This window comes from Mytilus californianus, unplaced genomic scaffold (genome assembly GCF_021869535.1).
Source record: "Mytilus californianus isolate M0D057914Y unplaced genomic scaffold, xbMytCali1.0.p SCAF_24, whole genome shotgun sequence".
NCBI lineage: Eukaryota > Metazoa > Mollusca > Bivalvia > Mytilida > Mytilidae > Mytilus > Mytilus californianus.
Genome location: NW_026262673.1, coordinates 4,933,185 through 4,942,513, shown reverse-complemented (window position 1 = coordinate 4,942,513; position 9,329 = coordinate 4,933,185).

Below are 9,329 nucleotides of genomic sequence, written 5' to 3'. Positions count from 1 at the left end.
GGCTTACTTTAATGAAGATTAAGTTCTAGATTTTGATCTGAACTACTGTAATGATACAGTGCATGTACTGGCCTCCTTTTGGAGTTTGTGCCATGGCTGATGATAGTTCAGCCAGAGCTGAATTTGATACTTCGTTTGATCCTGCATTAGGGTTTTCAGAAGCCTTTAAGGCTTCTCTTGGTGAGATTAATGGTCCAGTATCTCAGCCTGTTTGTTGAGCAGTTTAATCATGATTTTGCTTGGGAAATCCCAAAATTGTTTAAAAAGGCAGAAAACAGGGTCTGAATTTTCTTCTGGATTTTCTGTGACTGTTAATACTACCATGTCAGTAAATATCAAATCAGGAAAATATCAAGTTGATAGAGGAGTAATAATATCTTCCTGAGAACTGCGAGAATCCTAGTGTGCCTAGGATAAATAAATAAATCTAAATGGCACTGTCTAGACAGGCCCACTCTGTGGTTTCAAAGATGTAGGAAACCCAGAGATACTTTATTAAGCAGGGGTTAAAAGATCCACTAGCCCGACGCCCGGGACTCAACATTTAGGCCTCGGGCAATCAAAACTTGTAACTCACTATGCCCGACGGACTAGTAACAAAAAAATCTTGGCGTTTCCAAAATAGAAAGTGGAAAATCCCCTCATCACTATGCTATCTTAGCCAATCAGATTCAACTACGTCATCCGGGATTCCAAGAATTAGGACTGATTTTGTACATGTTTTAAAAATAGAACACATAACTCTGGGTGTTCCGGTATCATGTATTGATCGGCATTCCCGTACTTTCAATATTCATTTGTCAGTACAGGGAGTATTGTACATTGATTATGCAACCAGAGAAATATAATGTAAACTGATTGTACCTCCTTCTGAATAATTTGTTGCAATATAGATGTGAATCCCTTTTGACAGGAGTTATCTGACTTTTGTGAGATATAAATTTGTTACATGTGCATAACCACATGTTATGGACGCCTTTTTGTTTGTTTACATACTGTGAAGAAGCTTCTGAATAATTTGTTGCAATATAGATGTGAATCCCTTTTGACAGGAGTTATCTGACTTTTGTGAGATATAAATTTGTTACATGTGCATAACCACATGTTATGGACGCCTTTTTGTTTGTTTACATACTGTGAAGAAGTCTCGAGAACCATGACCTAAACATTAACAGTCTTCAGAAAACTTAAACTTGGTGCAATAATATTTTATCAAGCATCAAAATCTTCATTCAAATAAATTTGATTTTCAAAGAAATCAAAAATATAACAAAAACAATTTCAGTTACAGTCTGTAATCTTTTTATAGCCCAATAAGCTTACTTGTGATTAATGTAAATATGGATATTAATTCGTTTATAAAACAAAAAGACACAAACTATGGATGGTTGATATTTATTCACATAAATATTTCAGGTCATTTGATTTATTTCAATAAATAATATGGGATTTTAAACTGAAAACAAATATGAGCATTACATAACAGGGACTTTCTATACTTTGTTTTAGTATAGACTGTCCCTGTACATAACCAGCTGATAATTCTTTTACACATCTGATAAAAATCACTCCAATCCTTTTATATATACATGTATAGCAGTGGTCAAGGCTTATACCATCTCAGGATTTGGTCAACTCATTATTGCAAAATATTCAATGAATATACATTTATCGACTAATTGAATATACCGGGTAATGGAATATCTTTTGCTGACATAATTTTTGGGTATCCGATTTGCCGAAGTCTACTGTACAACGGATACAAATTGTTAAGTTTATAGAATTCATTGCATTATGCAGCAAACTCTGAATTTGTAAGGCATACTCGGGCTAGCAGGTCAGTTTTGATTGCCTAGCAGTTCTTCCAACAGGGCTAGTAAAATCCTGCTACCAATTAGCCCTGGGCTAGTGAGCTGTAACACAATTTTTTAACCTCTGATTAAGGGATTGACCATCACCCCTATTGTTGAGTTGGCTAATATTTGTTACCCCGAGGTACAGGGGAATTCGGTGCCCCAAGTCAAGGTAGGTGAGGAAGCGGGGATCCCAGGGGAAGATGGGGAGTCAGAAGGGGGGTCTGAGGCACCACTGGGGAGAGGCAGAGATGGAGGTGGGGAAGAAGAAGAGGAACAGAAAAGACAGGGACCGCCGTCGGCGGGCCGCAAAGAGGAGGAATAAGGCAGAGGCAAGATCCTCACCTCCAATACAGGCAGCCTCACCCAAGGGTGACAGGGTGGAGGCTCAAGGTCAGAGTTGGGTGTGTCCGGGCCAGCCTGATTTCCCAGCCCTCAGTGAGGTGGAAATGTAACAAATCTGTAGACACGATTTTATGTTTGATGAAATGAATCATTTTCTTTATAATTTTAAACATTCGTCTTTTATTTTCAAAGAAAAGTGTAACCGTTCAATCATAATAAATATTCAGTGTTAGATAAGTATATTCTAATTATTAGGTCTAATTTCCACCTTGCTTGTGGACCGACTTTTTGATTTTCTTATGAATAATATAATATACATTTTATTTGTTTATATCCCTGCTTTAAGAAGAGGGGATACTGTTTTACCTCCATGAAATTATTCGTCGAATTTTTCTCAGTAATAACACATCATGGCTTTATAAAATAGTGTATGTATTTTGTTCGTGGGGTACCATTATTCGTTAATTTCGTACTCTGGTCAAATAGATTGACTCACTACTAACATACCTATTTTTTTCATCATAACAAAATGTAAAGTTAATTCAGGATTGACCATTATAATAATATATAAATACTTTCATCGTAGGTTATGAGGAAACACATAAATATAATGTGATTATTCAGATGATTTGAAGGTGTAAATGAAGGATATTTTGATGAAAGAACACACTTGTTGACATTTTACTGCACTATCCAATATCACATATACTAAAAGTATGAGTTACAATAAATATATATATAATGAAAAAAGGAGTACTAGTATTATCAATAAAAAAAATATAATTACAGAACATTGTTATACATGTAAACATAAAATGGGCAATTTTTTATTAAAGTTTTTATACATATTTTTCAGTATATATGACAAAAACTATAAGTTTGAGGAGACAAACCAGGTCACAAATAGGAAATGTTTGGACGTCGCCAGGAAGTCGAACAAGCCCAAGCAATGAACATTATTATCCTATTCTGAGGAACATGAATAACATTAACATATATATTATATATATATACAATATTATAGATTTTTATGATGAACAATGATTGTTGTTATGAAATTTTATGAAAATAACCAGTGCTTGCATCAAGTTAGGCTTTAATGAATAATATTCAGACCTTTTTTGTATATAAAAGAATAATTAGTAGCAATGGTGATTAATCTGTTCAAATATCATAAAATACTAGAATGTAAAATAAAGTTCTACAACTTATATATGCAAGCGCCTTCTATCCTCCAGTCAGTTGTTAAATGAGAAACTCAGCATGATAAGAATAACATCTATGATAAAAGATGGAAATTGAACTGTTATAATTATTTATACATATATTCTGACATGGACTTGTAGAATGAGAAAAAAGAATACATATTTTACTGAAACCCATCGTATGTTGTATAGAACTATTTTTTTTTGATAAAATGCTCATGTGAGCAATATAAATGCTCATGTGAGCAATATAAATGCTCATGTGAGCAACCACTGCTAACATGATTTGATTTTTGGATTTGCACATGTGCAATTCAACCTGATTGATTGATTGTTGGTTGCTTAACGTCCAGTGGCAATTATTTCATGCATATTCAGGACGAGAACAAGTTCACAATAAATACAATAGGTAGGTTCTGTAATAGATTAAGGGATTAAGGTCGGAGAAATTTAGACTGCCACGGGAAATGAGGGTATATTGGATAGGGACAGAAATTAAGCCTTGTAACAGGTCACCTACGGACCCCTCAAAGACTTGTTGCAAGGGTTCTTAACGTGCAAAGAACGTGGCACTTATTCTGACCGGACGGATGTGGCTGCAAATTTGTACATCCCGCACAGCCAAACGGACGCCCCACTTTAGCACGGGTTTTACTGCCGGTCGGAGGAAGACCAATGGTGACCATACTTCTATTCCCCAGTCACCCTTGGGGGGGGGGGGGGCAATTCAACCTGAGGTGAGCTTTTATTTGACATATATGGAAATGCTCATATGAGCTTCACGTGTGCAACTGCACGTGAGTTTTTTTAACATGCAAATTAGGGTAGTTGCACGTGTGCAATTTTTTTTGCTCATATAATGATAACCTAATTTGCATGTTAAAAGCCTCATATGCATTTATGTTAGAAACTAACGTGAGGAGCACGTGTGCAGCACGTATGGCAAATTTTAGCAGATTTTGGTAAGGGTACTTGAGTATTTCTAAATTTGCATACACTATCTGCAACATAATTAGTGGGAAGAAAGTTGTCCAAACTCATCTACTTCATTTGTTATGAAATCTAACTCTTTACAGTTAATATGTGCATTTAGATCTCCCATGAGGATAACGTCCCCTGATATACTATATTTAGCAATATCTATTTCAAGTTTCTCAAAAATTTGTTTATCAAAATTTGTTCTTAACGTGTAAGATGAGTTGAAAGGGGGAATATATAGGAAACCTAAATATACATTTCTATCAAAACTGAAAAAATTCTCGTCATGTTTGAACCACATCATATCATCTATGGATTTCTCCATCAACTTTACACCTGATAATATTTCCTTCTTTAAAAAAGTAGCTAAACCACCTCTAACCTTATTTGAATCAGAGTACCTACAGTTTACAAAACATTTATAACCATCATAGTTTAAAATCTCTTTTGAGGGGATATGTGTTTCTGAAAAAACAAACAATATCTGCAGTCATAATTTGACAAATAATATTATCATCTAGTTTACAAACTCTGTTACCACTTATTCTTTTAAACATTCCATTAACATTCCAAGAGATGATAGATAATTGCTTTGATACTTTTATTCACATGATTAAAATCTGAATTTTGAATTAACATTTCAAATTGCACAGGGGTTGGTGAATTGCATGCATCCAGTCATCAATCTGCTCCTCAAGCATCCAGTCATCAATCTACTTCTCACGCATCTAGTCATCAATCTACTCCTAAGGCATCCAGCAGTCTTAAAACATCACCAAACAATCCACCACCTTACTTACCCGGTGAGTTAAATTGTATTTGTATTTATGTTTAGGGTTCTCACTAAGGCGAGTCCATGAGTCCTTGACTCACCATTTTCAAAACTGGTGAGTCCAAATATGCATCAAGATTGTAATATTTTGTATAAACAGAACACACTTATCGTCATTTTAAATTTAAAAGTAATCTGAATTTAATGTCATTTCATTGCTCTATTAGGTCAAGGAGACTAAAATAATAATTCAAATTGCAATAAAATTTCTTCTCACTGTTAGACTCACTATGTCCAAAAATGATGAGTCTCTGGACTCGTCTTCAAAAATCCTTTGTGAGAACCCTGATGTTACTGCAACATAGCTGATACATCAAATTGTCATTTACATGTAGATATGTTGGAAATATCATTATGGACATTCATCATGTATGGCCATAGTTGTGTTTATCGTCAACAATAGAGAGAGCACATTTTTCATTCTACAGTTCTTTTGAGAGCGAGTTTGTATGTATGTGTTTGCTCCACTTTTGTATTAGAAAGTTAATTTATTTGATTTAACATTAAAGGGATATTCAAACAGAAGTTTAATAGTTAACCCTTTCACCTCAAATGTTTTATCCACTAAAGGTTACGTAACAGACTTTATTTGATTCGCAGTGATACAGTGAAATTCAGCTCTTTCGATTCATCTTATACCAATTTACTACGTACCATCAAGGTTAATTTTATTTTTTACAAAATAAATGTTGATGTTTAAAAAAGAATAAATAGGAGGCTCTCTTGCTTCTTTAATAATCAAAATACGTTTATTATTTTAATCGAAGTTTTATATTTGTGTTTTTACTTGATATACGGCATATACTTCTTCTAGCACAATGACACTTTGATTTTTCTAGTTATTGCTTCATGTAACTTTAACAGATCTTCAATTTCAATTATTTTTGCTTTTGTTAAATTAATTATGTTGTATATAGTGTGCTGATTGTGTATGTTACTTGGGCATAAGAAGCAAATGTAAAGTTTCTGTATTATTTTTGGACATGTCTATCATTTTGTCTTCAGGTGAATATAAAAATTCATTGCTTCAGAAAGCGAAGGGGATGCATACTGAGCTTCACGTATTTCTTCGGAATTACAAATTATCTGCATCAAAGAAATTGCCAAAAGCTGGGGATAGCATTTTAACTGATTTTGTAGATACCACAAAAGGTATCTCAGAAGTAACTAGAGATGAGTTGACATCTTATCTCTCTACTTTTAAAGAAGTAGATATGTCTGTCCTTGATATACCATCTATGATCCACAATGCTATATCATTCATCAGATGGAAAAGGTACAAATTATACTCTACATACATGTACATTAATTAGGTCTCACTGTGTATGAACATATGTATATATGTGTGGGTGTTTTCCTGAAATAATTGTCTGCTTTATGATAGTGGAGTGTCAGCATGTTTTTAATTCTGTCGACTCTGGTAGACCTTGAAATAGGGAGACTTTAGAGAAGGGACCTTGCTTAGTATGCAATAGAACTTCACTAAAAAAATCCCATAACACTATTTATAATTAAAAAAAGATATACTTCTACATGTAATTAAAAGGAAAATAGTCTTTACAACTCTATAAAAAAAATTCAAGTCTTCAGGTATTAGTTTGTATTTTGGTGATGGAAATCTAAGCAATTTGTGGCAAGTTTTATCCAAATGTTTGTAATGCTGGATACTATCAATGCATATATGTTAGTCTGTGTTTTATTCACGATTGTATCAAAATCATCAATTACATATTGAATTATTTTTTGTAGCTTCTCATAGGAACTCTGAAAGAAGGGAGCCTAGAGTTCTGCCAGATTTACCGGATTGTGAATTTGACACACCTAGAAGAGGAGGTCAAATAAATGAAAGTAAGTAGAATAGTTAAAAAAAAATTTGGCCATCAATCATTGGTTTTCAATTGCCCATTCCCCCCAAGGGTGACTGGGGAATAGAAGTATGGTCACCATTGGTCTTCCTCCGACCGGCAGTAAAACCCGTGCTAAAGTGGGGCGTCCGTTTGGCTGTGCGGGATGTACAAATTTGCAGCCACGTCCGGTCAGAATGGGGACGTTAAATCCGATGCCTCGTGTAAAGAGAGTGCCACGCTCTTTGCACGTTAAGAACCCTTGCAACAACTCTTTGAGGGGTCCGTAGGTGACCTGTTGGAAGGCTAAATTTCTGTCCCTATCCAATATACCCTCATTTCCCGTGGCAGTCTAAATTTCTCCGACCTTAATCCCTTAATCTATTACAGAACCTACCTATTGTATTTATTGTGAACTTGTTCTCGTCCTGAATATGCATGAAATATTTGCCACTGGACGTTAAGCAACCAACAATCAACAATCAATCAATCAATTGCCCATCTGTTGATGGAAGTTTAACGGTATACAGCTGAACATTCATCTATATTTTGTTTCTATAACTTAAAAAGTAAGGGATTATTCTGATTTGTTGTACAATAATTGTGTATATAGGAAAGACACTAGCTCAAGTTTGTTTTTCATTGCTTCCAATGTATCTGGTTCCTGTTTTTTCACATTAAGCATCTTAATGATTGGGATAAGGATTATCATGTGCTTTAGTTCAGCTGCTTATATTTAAAATCAAGTTTTTTCACTCTAGGTTTTGAAAGAAAAGTTCTAATGGCACTATCTCGACTACAGAGATAGACAGACTATAATATTGCCATTCTGAAGCAGCTCAGGGCTGGGCAGTCAAACGCATCAAATGATGATGATGCTGACCTCGACTCTTTGCTGTCAGAGCAAATGAAAACGAAAGATGTTGAGAGGATGTCTGTTCAGCTACAGAATGCAAACATAAGAAAACAAATGGTATGTATTATTTATCACACTTCTGAAATCAGTTTAACATTATATTAGACAAATATACAGTTGTTTGGATACAGCAAATAGGTTAATGTATGATTTGGTAAAATGCTCCCATTTGTTATACATTATACATTTCAGCCTCATTTTCTTCTTGCTTCGTTAGCTCAAACAACAAAAATGAAATTGCACTGCATATGTGAGGAGATACTTGTCTTATCATTAATACATAATGGTCAGTGAAGACAATACGTTTACTTTTATTTGGTGGCAACATAAAAAATAGAATTTTTTTTCTCACTTGGATAAGATAAGCACACTTCTGTTTATTTTCAGACACAAGCCTTAAGTGTCCTTGGTGGCATTATAGTTGGGGACACTGTAAGAAAAATGATGAGACGCTTAGGCAACAACTCGCTGTGGTCCCTTTGAAGTTTAAAGGGAAAGAAAGAAAAAGGCTTTCAAAACAACAGCCATATACAGAGTTGTTGTTAGTAATTAAATTCTTGTTAATGTATTTTAAAAATAAAAGGACAACATTTTTTGTATAACTTAAAATGTATTAATGAGATGATAGAAATTGATTACAAGGATTAATTGTATATAATTACATTAGATGTTTTTTAATGTTAGTCAGTAATTCTATTTGTCTGAAAACAATTGCAAGGCCATCCAAATATAGATTTTATTTCTGTACAAAATGTCAAAACTTTTGATAGCATGTGCTTCTTGTGACATCATTACAGTACAAAGAAACACACATTTTTATTCTATCAAAGATTAACATGAAAATATAAAACAAATATTCTTCTTGACGAAATTTTATAGGGTTGTATAATCATAATTCGACATTCACTTTTTTCTTCCAGAAGCGTCTCTAAGGGTTCATCAAAAATCAACAGAAACGGAACCTGGAGGCAATAAATATAAGGTACTTCAAATATACGACAAGTTCATGTGAATGTTTTTGTTCCAATTTATTGCTTATATTAAATTTAGTTCTGTTCAACAAAATAAAACTTTTCTTCATGATTTGTATAGTTATATCCCACCAAAGTTGCAGTTGATATATTGTTTAATGATAAGTAATCAATCAATCATATTCTTGTCATCACAACTCTTGGTGATTTAAATGAAGCTTCACATAAGCATGTACATATGTGTTCAGTACAGTATAGTTACAATGTTTTATTATTTGAAAAAACGAATTACATGATTTAACCTGGTCAACAATATAGATAAGAAGATGTGGTATGAGTGCCAATGAGACAACTCTCCAAGACACAATGCAGTTAAAGTAAGTAA